The sequence below is a fragment of the Pieris napi genome, chromosome 8 (assembly GCF_905475465.1).
Source record: "Pieris napi chromosome 8, ilPieNapi1.2, whole genome shotgun sequence".
Classification (NCBI taxonomy): domain Eukaryota; kingdom Metazoa; phylum Arthropoda; class Insecta; order Lepidoptera; family Pieridae; genus Pieris; species Pieris napi.
In genome coordinates, this window is record NC_062241.1 from 12,421,107 (window position 1) to 12,443,985 (window position 22,879).

Genomic DNA, 22,879 nt, shown 5'->3' on the forward strand with positions numbered 1-22,879 from the left:
GGCGTAAAAATCATTTCAAAAATTGTATCTTTCGCCTTATTCTGCATTGGAGAAAAAAACGACACTAACAATAGAAAATATTTACTCTAATAATTTTCCCCTAACGCGCCAAAAGAAGTATAACGTCAAAAAAACTAAAATGTTGACTATAGCTAACTTTGGGGTGTCGGTTTTTTGTGTCGGTGTGCGCGCACATCGTAAAGATTTACTCTCAACATTTTTCCCTAACGCGCCAAAAGAATTATAACTTCAAAAACTTTAATATAAGCACACAATAAAATACATAATTAGGTAAAAAGAAAGTGCACTAGGATTTCTTGTGTCGTGGTCAGCTAGTATCTTCCTTTTGACAGTACTTAAGAATTTCTACATAGCACTTATATTTTATAATTAAACTATTACAATAAGAATATTTTATGTTTCAGCTTAGGACAGGTCAGGTTGATAAGTGTCAGTTTAAATTTGTTACTGAATGTTTGTAATGTGAGTTTTGAAACGTTAGTGAAAATTTTGGTTTTTAAGAAAGTCGTTAAAGATCTCTCTGGGCGAACCCAAGGCTTTTTCTCGTTCTTCGGAAAGTGCGTTTTTTTGGGTTGCTTATATATATGTATGATGTGGTGTGGCAGGTGTTTGTTTCCAAAAAAGGCTGCTATTATAATTGTCTAACAGTTAAAAGTTTTGTTTCGTGGTACAATATTGAAGTTAAGTATCGAAAAGTGTTCCTATAGGATATCTTAAGAATGGCGCATTGTACACGATAAATTTTCAGCATTGAAGACAATAGCCCTCCACCCTATACCGATATGCAGTAAGATAATTTCGATTGGCAGTCGAGATTTGAATAAAAGGGTCTTATTAAACTTTATTATATTAAGAGTGCTACATAGGGTCTCTTTTCATCGCAGCTTAAACTCAATTAGCCAGGAAGTGGAAAATAATGCTACAGTTAAAAGGGTGCAATTAGACTGGCTTAGTTTTTATAAACAAGGGGCTGAGTCTAATGCAAGTACTAGATATTAAAATAACGGTTATTAAAAAAGGTAATCAGGTTTGTAAAAAAAACAGTGGAATATTGCAAACACCAAGATCGCGGCAGAAGTTCATCAATATGGCGACACTTTTTTAGGCTTCATTATTTGGACATCTGTCAAATGTCAATATTGAGGACTCGAAACGTCAAATGATGTAGATAATGTAACAAAGTCGCATTTAGTTTCAGGGATCTCATGTTAAATTCTTTCCCAACTTAACTCTGTCGTCTAGGCATATCTGTCCCTTACTGCTTACTTGAATAAGCGCTAATTATGACTCCCATATGCAATAATGTGTTTATCTAACTTAATGATTTTTTTATGAAACCAAAACCTTACTAGAACCTCGCCAACACCAACCAACGCACCAACGTAATGATTAAAAATAATCTTAAATATTACCAAATAAAATAAAGTGCTTCGCCGTCTGCAAGTATTCGCTATAAACTTAAAAAATTTACAGATTTTGATGAAACAAGTACTGTTGCCTTAGTTGGAATATACTTAAATCTCTCCTCTATTGATTATCTCGATATGACTTTAAGAGAAGTGAGGAGAGGTGCCCATACGAGAACCAGACTGATAGTGTAGGGTTAGGTGTCTAACGAATACAGTTTGAACTATGGTGTACGGCAAGGAGGGTTAACTACACCACATTTGTTTAATTCGTACATTAAAGACTTTATAGTGAAATTGAGCTAGTGCGACGCATGTATTGCAAGCAATTTAGACTTACTGATAACTTGGTCCTCAGTCCCTCTATCAATTACCTTAGATGCCCTATTAAGATATGACAAACCTATAACCTATGATATGCCTTGTATCATGGCCTTGTGTACTATGTAAATAAATTATGGTGTTAAACGGATATACAACATAGTGATACCAAGGTCTCATACTCGTAAAATTAAGAGAGTGAACCCGTTCAAGGATATAGGATATATTAATGAAAATTATTTGTCGGCAAAGAGGGCCGTCAGATACAACATCGTCGGACGCAAGTCCAAATACCCTTACTATCTTATTTAAGGCGAAGGGCTGTCATCACTGGATATACTATACAATAAAAATACAAGCATATAGCACAATTAGGGTGAAGTACAGTGATGCATACTGTATCATAACAAAACTAACCAGGCATTGCAGTGCCTCGAGCATATCGGCGTCTAGTTTGGTATCATCATTTTGGATAGCATCGTTTTCGTCGCGATTCTGAAACTCAACTCTAACCCTCCCGGAATAGAACAGCCTATGGACAACACAAGCAAGAAATTATCTCTATATATAATTATAATTATTAAAATTATTTATAGTTATAATTTTTAACCTTCAATTTGGTTAGCTGATAAACAAAACAAAAAAATATTATTGCATGGTTACGAGAAATTTATGTATGTATGTAACTTATAAAAATAGTATTCACAAATTAAATACTCTCAATTACTAATTACTTTCCCATAACTATTATGCATCCATTAAAAGATCGAAGAACCCGTTGGTTCTCGCTTTGACGCTACAAATCTAGATGAGTTTATCATTATCCTGATCATACTACTTAGTAATACCGATAATAACTGAATAACGATTTAGATTCTGAACGTTAACTTAAGCCTAAATTGTTAAAGAAATGTTTTGACTTGCTAATTGATTTTTAAATTATCACTGGAGTGATTAGGACACAACAGCTCTCTCTCTTTTGATAATCTTTTTCCACCGGTTTCTGTCCAGCGCCTCTCTTATTTAATAGCTACTCCAGGCTTAGGTTTACGTTAGAAGGGCCATTAGCAATTACACACTTATACGGACATGTAATTAAATATTTATCGCCAATAAAGCTCGTTTATTGAACTTTCTTTATTATAACTATAATTTTTAAAAATAGTAAAGCCAAGCCTATGATGAGAAATATTTAATCCTGTTTTTTATCCAATCTACTCATAATTTTTGTGTAATACTAATTGTTAAATCAAACGCTCTAACATAATTGACCGAGTTATCATATGAGAATAGAATTTTATAAGTATTGATTAGATTATTTATATTCAAGGCTACGAAGTACAGCGGCATAAAAATCTAATCAAAGATTATTTACTAAAATATTATATTATTATATATTTATTATATTATGATAAAACCTTTTTGGTGGAGATTTATGATAATCTTTAGTATTTTCGTGACTTAAAAGATTTAAGTTAAATTTATGTTGTGTTTTTACATATATCACATATGTGGAACGAATATAACATCAAAATAAAGTATCTTCGCCTTAAGTCTAAGTTAAGTGTGTAAATACTGTTATTGGACACTTTCTTATGCTTATTACTCTAATTAGTTAATTAGGCTAGATTGTAATGTACAACGACAGTTAAGAGAAACGTTAAACTCGTTAAAAACGAAACAGACCCGTGGCGCTACATCCTTTTAAGGTCCGGGCCTCAGATTTCTGTATCTGTTTATGATCATTTTGTCAATCTAATAGGTGATCAGTCTCCTACGCCTGACACACTCCATCGACTTTTTGGATCTAAGGCAAGCCGGTATCCTCACGATGTTTTCCTTCAGCATTCGAGCGAATGTTAAATGGGCACAAAGACAGAAATATTGGTGCACAGCTGGGTATCAGACCTACGACTTCAAGGATGAGAGTCGCACGCTGAAGCCACTAGGCCAAAACTTATAAATATTCGTGAAAACAGCATAGTTATTGTTATTTACATGTTAACGGTAGGTATGTATATGTAACTTTCTAGTAATGAAATTTTGGCAATAATTCATTTAATTTTTAACTTTATTATGAAGCTTATGTCAAAGTCGTTTAAAATATGTATATATGTTATGTATTTAATTTGTATCAAAGTGTCCATCAAATTTGTGTAGTATTTATTTCAAGTATTTTATTTTATTGATGAAATTCTTTATGTGAACTGTCTAAAATTTCACATTAATCGATTCGCAAATCTCCTTGAACGTTTGTTTTGTACACCACAAAGTTCGCCTTCACGTATGAATGTATATGTCTAAAGAAGATGTTGGTTTGGTTTATAATTATACTATGTAATTGTAAATATATTACTTCAATTGTATTTAAATCCTAGCATAAATTGTGATTAATGTCTCTTAAGATTAGCTTTTATATTTTTATTTTTGTATTGTATATCATTGATGTCTGTAATTTTTGAATGCACTTTACCCTTAGTATTTCTTTTCCTTCTTCTCTACTAGGGTTGTCTGAAAGTGGTCGCTCGTAATAAGGCCGACCATTGACTCTAATAATTTATGTTATCTGATTTTATATGTACTATTAATGCAACAAACTGTTTATAAACAAATAATGTTATGGTAATATGTATATTTAGTAATGAAATAATATGTTAAATGAGATATATAAGAGTCATATTCCAAGACCGTAAACAAATACGCACTGAAGGACACTTAGCTAGTATTACTACGGCAAAATGAAGCCATACACAGCACGCATAATGCTTCCGTAGAAAAAGCGTTTCAGGTCTGAATACAGTCCATGGTTACGTTGATGTGTACTTATAAATACAGAAGCGGTCTCTGCTTCACACGGCTGGAATTATTTGGAAATAAATAGTGGGTAATTCGTTATAAACGTAGGGAAATACAAATCTTTCTTCTTTATAATATCAGTACTGATGTTCAACAGTATTTGTTTATTTATTAAACAGTTATTAATACTTTTTAACTGGCAATGTAACGTAACGATAAACATATTTTCTGCATTTTATTTTAAACACACACATTTCGAACAATATCGGATTTGAAAAAAATCCAAAATCCACTTTTTATCATATTTGAGTACTACATTGACTAAATATTACGGCAATAGCCAACATTAAAAATTACCTGTGTTTTAAATTTCAAATTAATCAGTCGGTAAAGTGACGGATTTGATAGAAGCATCTGGTTTTTCTAGAAAAAGGGTGTAATTTAACGATATTATGTTTATTATGTATCAAAACAAACCCTTTTGTTTCCTCATATGGCAATTTCATAATAACAGAATGTGAATTAAAATAGTAATGACAAAAAAACTAACATGATTACATTATTTTGAAATGGCTAAGTAAATGGTAAAGTTTACTATTTGTCAGATCCGTCACTATTCTACGACTATGACGATTTATTAAAGGTCATATAATCAAAATCAAACCATAGTTATATATTTGATTTTGAATTAAAACAATTATTATTTACCACATATTATGCGAAATAAAAGGGAAGGGAACGTGCCACATAATTCGCAGTAATAATTCGACTACATACTGATAAATTCTACTTTATGAGATTTTTAGTTTTGATATTTTAATTTAATACAGGGTATCAGCCTTTTGTGACATTAGAAAAATTTTTTTGAAGCGGAATATTCATATGAATCTCATTATAATACTGGTGTCATCGTCCTCAAAATACACTGTTATAAGAGAGGCACTGGACAGAAACCAGTGGACATGGATTGTCTGCTCCAGATATTTCGTTGCTGACTACGACCCTCAGACATGAAGTACCAACTGAAGAAAGAGAGATAGAGAAAAAACTGTTGTTCAGTAAAAAAAATTGGATTAATTTGTATCTATCAAATCTGTTTTTGTTAACATAAATATAACATGTATCTATCAAATCTGTTATATAAATAACGATACTGGGATGATAGGCCAGAATATATTTAAAAAGTTTTTCACTGTTTGCCTAAAATAAAACCATTAATGAGTTCAGTTCAGTATTTCAGGGCTTGACTGACTCGATCTTCTCAGTCATAGCTGTGTGTGAGGTCATTGTGAGCCCTTGCATTTGATTTACGCTGTCTTGCTTCGAGATGTGAAACAAAACTTTTCTACTAAGCCAAACAGGTTTTTCTTTGTATCTTCGCGAAATCTTCGTAAATGAGATATAGTTTACTAAAACATTTTTTATAGTATTTATAAATTAAGTTTTGATCTAAAATATAGTAAAATTTAATTCAAGTTACAAGACCAAAATGTAATTTTACACAAAATCTTGTAAATTTGTCTTCAATAAATGTTAAGGTTAGCAGTATTGGCCTAGTGGCTTCAGCGTGCGACTCTCATCCCTGAGGTTGATGGTTCGATCCCCGGCTGTGCACCAATGGACTTCCTTTCTATGAGCGCATTTAACATTAGCTCGAACGGTGGAAGAAAACATCGTGAGGAAACTGGCTTGCCTTAGACCCAAAAACTCGACGGCGTGTGTCAGGCACAGGAGGCTGATCACAAATCGATTAATAATCGACAAAATATGATCATTAAACAGATACAGATCTGAGGCCCACACCTAAATAGGTTTTAGCGCCACTCGTTTTATTTAAATGTTGATGTACTAAAATCCTAAAGTAATTTTAACAACCGAGGGTTTTCTTAAAAATAACAAAAATTATGCAAGATAATAGAACTTACTCAACCTAAGGAATGATAAATGAAAATGGTTTAACTCGTCGAAATAGTTATTTCGTATTAGACACACAATCTATATAAATCTATGGAAGATTAAAAAAATTTTGCCCCATTACTGTGTAAATGGACTTAAAACTATTACTGTTGTTCTCAAATAAATACCGTGCTTAACACTGTCTATAAAACGTAATTAAAAACAAAATAATTACATACATGTTAACTCATATTGTCTAAAAGAAACTCTGTAATAACCAAGCTAAGTTGTCGTAAGCTAAGAAAGATATGTGAGATATAAAATCTATCTATAACCATATATTTATAGGCTACGACGGGCAAAGCATAATAAAAGATAACGGAATCATCAAGGCACGTCGGTAACGACGCGACAACTAACGCCATCTAGCGACGCGTTTAGGTACTGATAGTGACGAAATCAGGATATTACAGTTCTAATGGCTGTATTTAGACGAAGTTTTACTTGAGTAAGTGACTATTAAAAAATTAGAATTAGTTAAATGTATACAATTATCGTAACTTCAGACTAATTTGTTACAAAAACATCTATACGTAATATAAATGACAAAAATATAGTTAATTTATATTTAATGGTAGAACTAAATATAATTATATATCTAAAGAACGAGGCTTCAAATTGTAATGCACGGTTTACGACTAATTTAAGGGCAGTGTACGACGTATTATAGCTTCCAACCTTAATTACTGTACTCTGAGTACGACTGTACATTAGAAACACTAAAAAATACTAGTAGTAAATAGTTTCTGTATTACAATCATAGTATATATTATGATCTTGTATTTTATAAAAATTAAAAGACGACAACATATTAGGACCTACAAATTCTTATCTTCATTGTTGCTAGATTAAAAAAAACAATAGTAAAATTTGCTATGTAATCACCGACATAATGTTTTCCGACTTATCGTGAAATGTTGAAAAATAAACGGAATAAAAAAAAAAATCATAAGTAGTCTAAGCTTTACGAAAGCTCTTAAGTACACAAAGTTAACAATCATTCCGGACTCAATAGGGAGTTTCGGTATCGAATTAAAACACACCAATTGTTTTCTTGTTTTAAATCTTTATAAATGATTTGATAATGAGCCCTTATGATTTCTCCGAATTTATAATAAAATATTCAAAGCTCTGCTCTGAAAGCTATGAGCACTAAACAGATAAAAACAATATCTAACTTAACAATTAACCAGCCTAATACGAAATAATTTTTTTAGCATTATTCTTCTATAGACCAGTGCCGATAATTTTTGAAACCTAAAAAAATTACAGTAGGATGAAACCCATTAGAAAAGCAGGGGAATATGATCAAAATTAAAGGAAAAATAAATTACGGTCGATCTGAGGTCGGGAAGGGGTAGGGGGGGGAGTTTTAAGGGTAAAAAACAGTTTATCTCAATTTCAGGCAAAACTACAAGTCTTATTGAAGAAAGTTAAATGGCAAAGTTGGAGGTAATAAAAAGATCTAAAACTTTTGTATTCACACATTTTTCACATAACCTCAAAATTTATGTGAAAAATTCAAAAAACCAAGTTTTTGGTTTTTTATTTTTATCTTTAACAAAAATATTTTCTTTTTAACGAAATTTGGTGAAAACTTACCTTTCTATGTCCCAAATACACTGTAATTTATTTGATTAAAAATATTTATTTGTTCACCTTATTTTGAATTAATATCGAAAAAACACCCTAATTTTCAACCGAAAATTCTGACGTCAAAATTTCAGCTTTTTTCAAAAAGTTGATGTGCTTTCAGTTCGTTGAAATCTCTACTTTCCTATGGTAAAAAAATATATATATATTACCATAGTAAATTTTCTCAGAAAACGCAAAAAATCGTATGCAGTAACGCCCAGACCTGTCATCCCCTTCCTTACTTCTCTATGAAATACGAAAATTTTAGCCCATCTAAAGGCTAAATTTTTTTTTTAGGTCACTCAGGCATATATAAGTTATCTTAAAATAGTAATAAATAGGCATCTGATTATAATTTAAAGAAGATTCATAGAGAAGTAGGGAAGGGGATGACAGGTCTGGGCGTTACTGCATACGATTTTTTGCGTTTTCTGAGAAGATTTACTATGGTAATACATATATATTTTTTTACCATAGGAAAGTAGAGATTTCAACGAACTGAAAGCACACTAACTTTTTGAAAAAAGCTGAAATTTTGACGTCAGAATTTTCGATTGAAAATTAGGGTGTTTTTTCGATATTAATTCAAAATAAGGTGAACAAATCAATATTTTTAATCAAATAAATTACAGTGTATTTGGGACATAGAAAGGTAAGTTTTCACCAAATTTCGTTAAAAAAAAAATATTTTTGTTAAAGATAAAAATAAAAAACCAAAAACTTGGTTTTTTGAACTTTTCACATAAATTTTGAGGTTATGTGAAAAATGTGTGAATACAAAAGTTTTAGATCTTTTTATTACCTCCAACTTTGCCATTTAACTTTCTTCGATAGGACTTGTAGTTTTGCCGGAAATCGAGATAAACCGTTTTTTACCCTTAAAACTCCCCCCCTACCCCTTCCCGAACTCAGATCGACCGTAATTTATTTTTCCTTTCATTTTGATCATATTCCCCTGCTTTTCTAATGGGTTTCATCCTACTGTAATTTTTTTCACTTTTTATTTATTTTGAAGGCTATCTGCACTGGTCTATAAACGTTCTTGAAGTTTTACTGCCATGGTGTAATAAAACATTATTTCGATCTAATAAACTGCATACATATCCTTGGCTATGTGAAACATATTTACGAACACATTCTAATTTACTATACAGCTTATAACATTGCATTTACAATCAAACTTATCACACGTGCTTCTTCAAATTTTGTTCAGAGCTTCAGATAACAAAAAAATAACACAAGTTACAACGAAACTTTAAAAAACTGTTGAACAATTGAGAAATTGCTTGTTAGGTAACCCATTTCATATTTTATTGCTAAAGTAGGTGTTTTTAAACTAAAACCAAGGTTTACGTCAATCGATTTATCGGTTTACGCAGATGTGTTACAAAGACAGTGCATTTATTTCATAAAGGTGTAAAAATAAGAATTACTTACTGTTAATATCGAAAGTATAAGAAACATGGGTCAATAACGTTGTAGAACAAAATACTAAATATGAAAATAGTACTAATTACAGAAACACTAAATAGCCATTACAAAACTGTAAAATTCCTTAACAAATAATCGCCGTTCAAATGAATATAATCTTCGATCATAAAAGCGTCCACGTAACTTTCATTTGTCCTCTAGACACTGCGCATGTACTCAAGTAAATAACGTATGTAAATACAGATAATACGATGTTATTAAAATGTATTCCTTGAAATCAGTGATATTTATTAAACGTTATCGAATTATTAGTATCTTAAAACCTTGTAATTGATTAAAAAAAGAAAATAAAAACATTAAACGATGGTCTAATTCAATTTTCAAAATTCAATCTTTGAATTTATTTATTTATTTGAATAAAGAACGATTGTTGAAAACGTTGAAGTTCTATAGTTTTTAACTTGAAGGATGAGCTGTATGAACATGGCAAAACAATATGGCGGTCTCAACTCTCAGCCGCCCAATGCACTCAGCAATCGGCATTATCGCTCAACCGTAGAACTGGCAACGCATAGCCGCATTCTTGGTAAGTGCGGCAACGTCGCACTCGCGCCGTGCCTTTGTGCCGCGTCACAAGATAAAATGTCAAATGAAAAGTGATGATTTTTCAAGCGCAATATCAGTGTTTTCTTATTATTACATGACATAATTTGGTTTATTTGCTTCAAACCTCGATTAAGTACATTTAAAAAAGCCTATTCTCCTATAGAATGTAACTTTTGTGTTAATAAAATTTTTGATTGTTGAAGGAGGAACTATGAAATAAATGTCCTTACAAATCTTTCTCTACAATAACACCAACGTAGATAATAAATGTTACGTACTTACTAAGAATAATTAAATTCGTCATTTGGTAGGATCAAGGGTCATGTAAATTGTATTGAGACTAGACAGTTTATCGTACGTAATTAATTTAAATAAATAATATATTTAAACAGTCTCGCCTTGAAGACATAGATTTCGATTACCGAGCATAAAAAATAAATGGAACAATGGATATATGTTATTGCTAGTAAGTAAATTATGTTTTATAAACTTTGCATAGCTGTCGTGCATTACTGTAGAACTTATAAAACATAATCTATATTTTATATAGACTTCTGGTGGTTTTTAGCTTATCTTTAGTAAACAAACAATTGTTTGGTATCTTTGACGGCACTTGCCTCCTAATTCAACAAAGACGAATTGGCGGACACAAAACTAGTGTTTAAGGGTAAGATTTGGGGTTTATAAGAGATTTAGCTGTATGACTCCTGTATATAACATTCAATACGTTTTTGACCGACGGGAGTCAGAATTAACCCTAAGGGTAATAAGAGAAAAGAATTAGCGCTAAGTCTGACTTTAGTAATGATTTTGACGGGAGTACACGGGTAAGTGCACCTATTAAGTGTTCAAATAACAACACCGTACGAGCCGTACGACCTCTAAATGTCACCAACATCATCTTGATGGTTGGAGGTCTTCCACAGTCTGTTTCACAAGGCATTTTCTTTTGCGAACTAGCGAACTGTGGAATCGACTCCCGGTGGGGGGTCTTCCCTCAGAGATACGACCTCCAAATGTTTAAAAAGCGAGTGTACTCCTCTCTCAAAGGTCGGCAACGCACCCACTAAAAATGGATGTCTATCTATGGCAAAGACTGCCCTTTTTGGTCGTCCCGTATTATATAAAAAAAAACAAATATAAATAGCTCGTAAGACCGAAGGCACCAGGAGGAAACCTACATGTTCCACCAGTAATCGACAACGAATTTCCAGAATCACCTTCCTATTTACCAAAAAAATTCAATGAAACAAATGTGATTTATAGCCTTCCATCTCCCAATACTGGGATAAAATTAATTTGACATTTTTCACATAAATATCTTATAAGTTAGTATTATATTCTTTAGAAACTATGAAAACCCTTAGTTAAAGAAACATTTTACAACTCATACAAGCCAAACTACTAAGCAAGCTGTTAAACATATATACGAAAAGTTTTCTTTATAAATTCATAAACTATATGTTGTAACAGTTATAGAATATTTTGTCACTTTTATTCATTTGCCGAGGAGTATATGCATGATAAGGATATTCAATGGTTAGTTGAGGCATAACAATAAGCTTACCAAAGTTCAAATAAAGATTATGTTAAAAAACGAACTTACTTAGACTTTATATGTTTTTTTATAATATGATGTTTTTTTACTATAAAATATGTATTTATGTAGCAGCAGAAAACATGGAAAATATAAATGTACTGTAAAAAATGCCACGAATAGCCTAAATAGTAAAATATAAGAATATATTGGTGTCTTAGCGTATCTGTGTGGTTGTACGTGAGAATTACTATTTACTTAATATTTTATTTTGTCTATAATCTATTAAAACTTTACAATTATATAAACTCTAATAAAATTACTTTTCTTTTATTAAAAACGTCTAAGAATCTAATATAGTATAAATATTTATCAATAATCCTTTCTGGAGAATCGAATAAGGATCGCTTAGTCACGTGTGATAGTGAAAAACTAATGTAATTTTATCTTAAAACAAAAAAGTTTTTAGTAAATAGTGTTTCATACATTACAATACCAGATTATTGTCTATGATATATTATTTTAAGATACGTAAATAAGTTACATATTACGAAGTCTAATTTTAGTGTTTTTAGAGTATTATCAAAACTTTTAACTAATAACTTTTACTTCCGTAAAGGTATTTTTTTAATTGTTAGTAGTATTGGTGGTTAAGTTTCATACTTAATGTTTTGGATACTCTGATATAACACTTACATTAAACTTTCTATGTATTCACTTATTTACGTATCTTACAAAAACATACCATAGACAATATAGGTCTATGTCTATGGTATTGTCTATGCCCTCACATTAGTTTGACAGTAGTGAAACAAAAATATAAACAATCAATTATATTTTTGTTTCACTAATGTTTTCTGACATAATACACCTTTAACCAAATTCATGTACCTACTACAAGTCGTACCAAGTTGTGATGTACCACTATTAGAAACGTCAAAATATACTTATAAGAGATAGAAATCGCTATTTCTAATTTCTATACATCTTCAAGAGATATAGTTTTTGTACATACTTTCACGTAATCTGAACGGCATAGTCACGCACGTCGATAAGTTTAATATTACTAACCCAATCATAAATATATATATATACATAAAGAAAATATAATTTTATAAAAAATATATGTTACAAACTAATTTTCTTATAAGACATGATTTTTTCCATTAGGGTATGTTCGTGCCTCTTCTAGCCTATTTACTTTCTAAGTCTTAATTTCACATATGATTTAAAATATGATATAGATTTTACTACTATGGTTTGCCTAAAACCCCTAAAACACCGTAATTCATTTACCACTGCAAAGATCTAGTGTTTTTTTATAGAAATGGGGTAAACGGACAGGAGGCTCACCTGATGTTGAGTGATACCGCCGCCTCTCAATGCCAGAGGGCTCACGAGTGCGTTTCCGACCTTTGATTTAGTGCACAACTTATATATTAATTATATTACTGTAATATAGAATTAAATAATAACAGGAGTGAAAATATATAGTAATTATATATAATAGATCACTGGATCAGCCAAAATTTAAGGTCCAAGACGCTTGACGCATGTGTTCATAATACAATGTGACAGAAAAAAATAGAAAATAATTGCATAGGGTATAGACACGCAACCCAAAGTCAAAGTCAAAATCGTTTATTCATATAGGTAACACAATGTACACTTACGAACGTCAAAAAAGAAATACATATCAAATGCTTCTAATTTTACATTTAAAACAAAACACGTAACTACTAGGGTATAGCTGCTAAGTCTACTTGCAGTCTGATACCTTAGATGTCCAATTACTTAAGATGTCATGTGGAACATGGTGTAATGGTAGCAGCTACTTACAAACATTGTGTAAAAAAACATGGCGATTAAAAAGAGTGGCGAAGAGTTTATTGCCAGTTCGTCTCTTCCGTTCTACGCCCTTGATTTGAGAACTGCCACTTAATATAAAGTTAGAGGCATTTCATAAACATTTCTATTTTGATGTTCATAAGTGTACATTGTGTTACTTATATGATTAAATGATGATTTTGACTTTGACTCTGCCGTACACCACGATAACTGAAATGCACTGAATATATCGATTTACTTTTGACAAGTTTAGTCTATGGAAAAAATTTATGAGGTAGAGATATACTGAGGTTAACCCACTCTTTCGAAGAATCTTGACTAACTAAATATTGTCTGTCCAAAAACCTATGAAAAAATATTAAACTATTTTAGTAATAGATACGTGTAAACTGTTGTATATTGAATTATCACGGTACGATGAAAAAAAACATGTATGGTCACTGACTATATTTGTCTCTGGATAGAAGAAGGAAAATCCCCGATAGACTCAGGTCAAAAAGGTGGTCAAAATAGAAACAGGAAAAATTAACCATGGAATAGATAAATCATTATGAAACGGACAAATTTTCCTCGATAACCTGAATTATTAAGAATCAAATCAAAATCATTTATTCATATAGGTAACACGATGTACACTTACGAACGTCAAAAAAGAAATACATATTAAATGCTTCTAATTTTACCGGTTGTCAAATGCCAAATGTCAAGGCGTAGAACGGAAGAGAAGTACGTGCAATAAACTCTCCACCACTCTTTTTAATCGCCAATTTTTTTGTTTACACAATATTTGTAAGGAGCTGCAACCATTACACCAAGTTCCACATGACGTATTAAGTAATTATGTGATGATTAATGATTCGTTAATCACGCGCTTTAGTTTTAAATCCTTGATAAACATGAATGTTTCTGCCTGTATTTTGGAAAAGACTGGCTGCTGTGTTTTTAAAGAATTCCATGATCATACTATTTTAAACGTAGAAATTATTATACTAGTTTTCTTTAGACTAAACACCCTTAAACTAACGAGCCAATAAGAAAGTGTGTCAATAGAAAGCATTACCGCGAAATGCGATGTGAAATTCGCGTCGCATCTATACCGGATGTTACAGATTTCTTTATTTACTTTTTATTATTCGTTCCTGATCGAACTGCTGTTGTGTTAAAGTGGGATTGGGACGGACATATGTCGCATCTCAATAACGAAAGCATCAGCAATAGAAAACCAGGAAAACCTTTGGGGATCGAGAGAAAACTGATCGTCGTTGACCAGGCAATCAACTTGAGGGTTCTTATACAAACACATATTATGAATATGTTATAATTATAATAGAATTATGTAAACTATGTATAAAACCTTAAAAGTAGCTAATATTGTGTGACTAAATGTCGGTTAATCTATTTTTAATTAACGAAAGAGTTTAATACGAAAAGGTTTGCTATTCTTACCTCAGTATAATACATAAATATCTTTAGCTGCAAGTTTTAAATTGAACACATATACTCTCCAAACGACAGTTTTTTTTTATATAATGGCAACCACACGATCATTTTAACAGCTTTGATTTCCGCATTGACGTAATATATACTAGGTTATGTAGGTATGAAAATTCATGAAGGAATGAATACACGGTGCTTGCACAATAATCGTCCAAAGTAAAAGTCCGAAATGATAGTCAAGGGTATTTAAGATATTTTTTTATTGGGCATAGTTTTCTAGCTGTGATTTAGTTAAAATAGTGGACTGCATGTTTCTAAAAAAGGAATAACGAGACTACAACAGAGTATTAATTATACATTTTTCGTTTAAGATAAAAATATAATTGTCGAATTGTAAAACACATCAAGTTATCATCTTCGGTATGTTAATTTTCAGAAAGCTCCAAAAATAAAGGTAAACGCAAAAGTTCTTGCAAAAAAGCCTTATTATTCGAAACACAAAAGCTTCAGCCAACTTTATAGTGCTTGTTTTTAAAACTGTGTTTTTTATCTTGATAGATGAGAAGGACTATTTTGTGTTTCATCTTTTTTTTGTGGTTTAACGAGATTTAAGAAAAAATATAGTGTTTTCTAAAATATAATATACATTCCCAGGCTCTACAACCCTCGTATCTCAGAATTCTATGCCTATAAAATAGATTATAGGCAAATAGGTTTCACTCTTCTGTACCAGATACGGCTTTAGCTGAATCATGCCGGTTTCATCACGACGTTTTCCTTTAGTGTTAATTAAGCACATAATAACAGGTAATATCCGGGATTCGAACGGAATTTAGGTTGATGTCGTTGTTGCCGTCACTGAGTCATGGTGGAAAATTACGATCTAGCCTATTGGTTTAGTTAATTTACACTTAACTTAATTTGCTAAATAAAAATACTTGAAATATACGTATAGTGTCTAATAACACTTACAGCCTATAAGTTCAGATGTTCTTTGATAAAGAACACTACTTAGCTAATCTAGGTACTTACATATGGCATAATATTCTTTTTTTAATTCCTTTTATGTGATTTATAAGAAAAAATGGTATTATATTAAAGTTACTAGTTGTTCTTAGTTCATAGTAAGTAAGTATAAGAACTATTTTATTAATCTTACAATAAACACACGAATCAGAGCAGCTGTTTAAAAGTATTTGTTATAGAAAATTAAGCAATGTTTAAAATACTGCTTAATTAGAAAACAAGTGATCAGCCTTCCGAGTCCGAAGACGTCAATTTGTTGGATTTAAAATCTCGCCTCATGTTTTGCCGATTTAACGTCACCAGCTCTGTTATGCAATGAACAACACCAACGTCAAGTTTTATAATTAAAAAATTACGGTACTTGATTACTAGCTACGGCCCTTCATGGCTCTAGACCTCGATTACTTCATCATATTGTTTACAGACAAAAGTCTAATCAGCTACTAAGCTGTTATTTCATATTTTATATAAGTACCCAGATTTAATTGTGCTAATTTTCTCGCATTTTCTTCCACCGTACGAAAAAATATTAATTAACTAAATAGAAAGATTATTTCTATAAAAAAAGGGAATTATATTTTAAGAAATTATTAAATACTTATTGTTAATTTAATATCTAACCTTCCTCATTTTTAAGCGTAATATATTACGCTTTAATATATTTCGTTTTATAAAACGATTAATCAAAAACCAAGGTGACATAAAAAGCAAAAATTGTGATTTTCCACATATACATTGAAACGGGAAGGAAAATATAAAATTTAATTGACATTAACATTATCAGCGAATGTACAAAAACGTTGTCCTCCATTACAATTTTATATTTAGTTGATATTAAAGTGGGTGTTTTCCAATAATTATATATATGAAGTGTAAACAAAAGTTAAAATCTGAACAAACAAATCAGTTTAACCTTATAATAAATCCTGTAACCTGTACTACAAGTATTGTATGAGAAAAGTATAGTTTACTACATTTTATTAAATAGTCCAGACCCTAGATTACCTACGCCAAAGCGCAATATACTTTACATGAATTAAATACGTGGAGTTTAAATATCTCCTACGGCACAATATAGCGCGAAAAAATTCGCAAATTGGGACAAATGCGCTCGCGCATTGTACGCTTGTGTGCGTGCGAGGGTACGTCACCTTGACACGAGGCCCCACGGGGTACATCGTGCGTCTCGCTCGTAGCACAGACGCGAGACAAGGATAGCACCTCGTAGACGCTTTCAGAAACGCTACGCGGCGGCCATTTTGTCGTTTTTGTTGATAGATTATTTAGGAGCCTCATCGCTATTTATTTTTGAACCGTCTCGTCTTTATGGGCGCAGGTTTTTAAAGTGCCCGATACGAAATGATTTAACTACCACATGTTTAGCTCAGCGCTTACAACTTTTTAAACGTTAACAATATACAGTTTTCTTTAAATAGAAATATCAGTAATGACATTTCCACACACACACCTACGTAAATTGTCTTCGTAACAAAGGTGAAAGAATAACCTGATGTTATTCAAATGAGTAATTAATTAGTTATTCTTTATTGCAAGTAAATAACATGTGCAAGTGTAGGTACTATGTCTGATAGACTCGTGTACTTTTCAAGCTATGTCGTATTCAATTACATATCATATTATTACATAACAAAAACAACATATACACGTTCCACGCGTTGAATAAACAGAATCTCGCTGATAAGATAACCTCATTTGAAAAACTTTACATTGAAAATTGTACTAACACTCTTTTTTTATTATAATTACATAAATACAAAATGTACGTGTATGTAAATTGATATTTAAATCAAAATCCAAGTAGATTCATTTGCATAAAATGTGCAGACGGAGAGTTGAAACTCGTGGCGCCATCTTGTGTGTAACTTGGTAAGCTAAAGCTGTCATCAGAGCGAGTTATTTTTACATCGGCTGCATGTTAGGTTCACACATTTTGACGGCTATTGGAGAGTATAATGATCGTGTGATATTTATCTTTTTAATAACTGATTTAAATATTTATTACGGATATAAACGAAAATATTAAAATGATTATTAAACGGAAACAATTTACTTGTGTAATTAATAATACACTGTATTAATTAATAATGTTGGCTTACAACAATGATTTTTGCAATTTACAATGTGATTTCTATAGCACAATCTTCATTGATTTAATTAGAAAAAAACTGTAACTTTGTCTTTAAAACAATTGGATACGTTTTTGTAAAACTTATGTACAGGAGTATCATAAATTGAATTATTTATCTTCAAAGACTTAACATACCTACATTACGGCCTTGTTTTTCTTTTTTTCTCAATTTGATATCCATTATCCAATTTGACGACGTTCATTGGAGTAATGACGTAAGTTTGTAATCCCATAGAATATTTAAAGCTGTTTAATAATTTCAAGATCGAAGCGCACATCAAGAAATATAACACTAACGACTACTATTTTTAGAACCGTTTCTCAAGGCTTCAGGCCTTTTAAATGATTTCTATATAACAGATATAATTTAAATTGAATGATCTTGAAATTTAAATTAAAAGCTTAAGTGTACCAAGCATTTCTTTTAATATATAATGATTTGATTAAGTGTTTTTATTTTATCAATGTCATATAATTTCTTTAATTAATATGTATTTGCAGTCAAATATGCAAAACATTGTTTACAACCGAACCAAATAACTTATTTTAGCCATTAATTAGCTTATTTATATCGATTATCTATATACAGTCAAAACCGTTAACGATAATAACGACATTGAAGGGACCGTATAGTTGCCGACGTTATACCCGATAGTCGTTATAAGCAATGTCACATACGCAAGTACAGTACATATGTATGTACATAGTTATATTATCATAGTTATCTATCTAGAATGTGTAGGTATGGGTTATAATATGGTAAGTAAATATTATAATATGTAAACGAGTCAAAAAAGAAACAAAAATATTGATTACGAAATAATTAGGTACAAAAGTAATCAGTCATTTTGGTACGTTTTTTAAGCCCAGTCTCAAATATTTTTTGCATTGTATCCATATGACATGAGGAGAGGTTCGGATGAGGTAGGAGAGGTTCGGATGAGGTGGGAGAAAGTGCGTAGGTAATAATATGCCTAAATATTCATTCAATGCTTATAAATAAGATTTAAAATCGTTGGTATTTTTTTGTTTTGCTGAGACAAGAAGCGGTTGGTCGTTATAGCCGATGAGTATCGATAAAATTTCGTCGTTGTAAGCGATATGTCGCTGTATCCGATGTTGTTATAAGCGGTTTGTTTACTGAATAGTTTACTAGGCATTCGGACGGGACCATACAATCTGGTTGTAATAACCGATAGGTCGTTGTAAACGATGTCGTTATAAAGGGTTTTGACTGTATATATATAATGGTATCAATCGCTTATACGAGTACTGGGAATAAATAAGGCGCAACTGCGTTTCTCTGTGAATACAAAAGAAACAACATTTAAAGCCTATATAAAAAAAAAATTAAAACATCTTACATCTATTATGTCAAGTGACAAATTAAACATCGTCGATTTCGGCAAAGAAGAAAAATAAAATATAAGAAGAGTTTGTATATGAAAAGGTAGGCTAGGCATTAAGGAGAAACGAAGTTCGCGGGGGCAGCTTGTATATTATAATATTATATTAACCTATGTTAGTATAAGAACCCTCCTTCAAGTGGAAGGTCTGGTCAACGACGATCAGTTTTCTCTCGATCCCTAAAGGTCTTCCTGTTTTTCTATTGCCCTTTTTTATTGCTGGTCCTTTGGTGACAAATATACAACACAAGAAGATACATTATTCCGTTTGACGATATTGTTAAAAATTTCCTTTTTTACGCTTAACGGCGGTGATTTTACTTCTCTATGTACTTAGCTCTCTTTTAGGCTTTAGCACAGGTTGAGATCACTAGGCTCATTACATACTGCCTTTCTTGATAATGTTTTCTTGTGTGCATATAGCTGTAATATAGAATTAATATTAACATTGATAATATTAATTCAAATTAATAAACTTATATATAAAATCAATGTAAAAACACAAAAATCGAGAATATTTATTTTTATTAACAATTTATATTTGAAGTACTATTATTTATATGTAATTAAAGACCAACTTCCTCGTAAATGTCAGGCCTTGCTTTTACATAGTGTTTACGTGTTGCGCAGGAGTGGAACGGAAACGTTTGTCGGTGTGCAATTTGTTACGTATGCAAGCTGGTTTAGATTTCTTAAAGCTAGGAAATTGTTTCACGAGTTGCTTCTCCGCGTATATGGACGAGAATAGAATGCCATCTCCTGATTTATATTGCCTTTATTTACTCAAATTATTTGGATATAGAATGATGACAGGTTATGCAGAATTAGATTTCTTTGAATTTGATATTCGCTAAGTCTGGAAAAAGAAAAAGAGGCCACCCAATGAACAGATGGATCGACGAAATAATTCAAATAGCCGGTAAAGACTGGAGCAGAAAAGCAATAAATAGAAAAGCATGGAGTGAACTAGCCTAGGCCTTTACCCTACATGGGGTTCCAATAACATAGTTTTAGATGAATAGTTATAAGATAAAAATGTTATTTAAGGATCTTGGAAATAAATGGGCTTTATTATTATTATTAAGTCTGGACTTCGAATCCGTCAGTTAGACTATTAGGTCCATATTGTAATCCGAACAGTGCCGGATTAAGCCAGCGCGGGGCCTGTAGCAAATTCTGCCTATGGGCCATTGGTTTGCTATAGGTTTTTAAGTTAAGGGTATTTAATAAAACAAAACTGTTTCAAATAAACTTTTCTGGGTTTAATATGGGCAAATTTAGAGATAACACTATCAATATCGACTTTTTCAAGCAAATCATTATCTATATTGAACAATGTGAGAAGATTAAGACGTTCTTGGCCCATCGAGTTCCTTAATTCATTTTTAATACCATTTAATATTGAAAAAAAAAAACGCTCGCCACTAAATTAATACTTTTTTTTATTACGGTCAGACAGGCGTTGGAGCGCGGGGCCCCTAAATTCGCGGGGCCCGTAGCATTTACTACTCTTGCTATATGGCTAATCCGGCACTGAATCTGAATCTCAATTAACTGAGCTGCATAAAGAATGATCAAAACATATGAAATTCTACTACCAAATTTTTGCGTCTACGGTTAAGTTATGCAACTTACAATCAAAAATTGTGGTAGGTACAATTCCTACTTGTCTATGAACCAAAACACGATACGGATGTCAAATCGCAAATCACTATTGAAAATAAGGGCTCAACATAAATGAAATAAATTAAAAGTTAAAAGTTTTTTTTTTAAGATTTTTATATCGTTATTCGTTAGCCTGTTCGTTTGTCTCTTATTAAAAACTAAAACCTTTTTATATCTTGCACCGTAAATAGTTGTAAAGATAATAACTGTAGTAATATGTTGACAACTAATAATATGTAACAATAATAATACTTTGGATTATTGATTGATTTATATAATTTATTATAATTATATGATAAAGCAATAACGACCTGAAAATAAAAGCTTCGATTCCCGTCATTGTCCCATCAACAGATAGAAAAATCTGACCAGCCTTGTGTTTTCTACTATGTATATCTTCCTGGATATTCTTCATTTAGATTTCTAGTATAACCTCAAAGTATTAGAGGAATATTTGCGAAATTCTTGGTTAAAAACTCCTATTGTGATATTCCGACTGTTAAAAATGCATATTTTATATAGTAGGCAGCCGTACTTAGAAAATGTTGACTCTGAACCCTGATTTATTTAATAATACAGGTCCACTGTGTATTATAATATTATAGTATTACATTTTGTGACATTATAATAATATAATCCCAATTCTTTAAGTTCAAGTTTTTAATGTTTGCGAATTGACATTTGTAATATATTTTAATACTTTCTAAGTTTCCCAAGTATATCCACTTCAACAATTATAAATATAAAAGCATTCACATTAAAAATAATTCGACCTATAAAATATCAATTAAACACACACACACTGCGACCTTTATGAAAACGAATTTTAATTTTATTTCCCTAGTGTACTGATAATTTCATGGCAAGAATTCAATTTATTGTTTGATTAATATTATTTGTAACTCATTTGTAAAAACTAATTTTTATTATGCTATTGAAATGTACGTCATCTATTTTCGCTAATAGTTTTCCTGTCAAGGCGAAAAATAATAATAAATATCATTGTGGGTTCAAAGTTTATTCAGTTTTAAATCTAACTACTGAGTCAAAACGAGAAAAATTAATTAATTTAACTTTAGAACGGGAACATTCCCGCGACAAATTCAAATCTTCGTCACTTCTTTTAACCTTAAACTTACACCCTTATCTAATAAACATACTTATACTTGACTGTTACCAATATTTTCCATGTAATAAGAGAATATAAAGTGAATCAAAAAAATAATATAATAAGAAATGACAAGTGGGATACTCTGTCTCCATTAATATCAAAGTTTTAGGCTGTTTAAGGTTATAAATAACGCTTTTAATGACTTGACTATGACATACACATCATCTTTTCCTCAACTCCTACGCTAGACGCATAATCACATATGTATATTTCGGAAGTTTGTCAAGAAATTCGTATTGTTTCATTAATTTTGTGCAAAAATAAATGAAACTTAGGTTTAAAAAGGTACGAAGAAACTCGATATATTTGGGTAGAACTGTAAAGGTACGGTATGATCTGAAGACATAAAACTGTAAAGCATTATTACCCGGTCCAGGTCCACACTGGTTTGATTGACGACTTTTTAAAATATGGCTTTTGCAACTTGTCAAAATGAAATTCGTACCAGTGCAAAATAAGAAAAAGAAA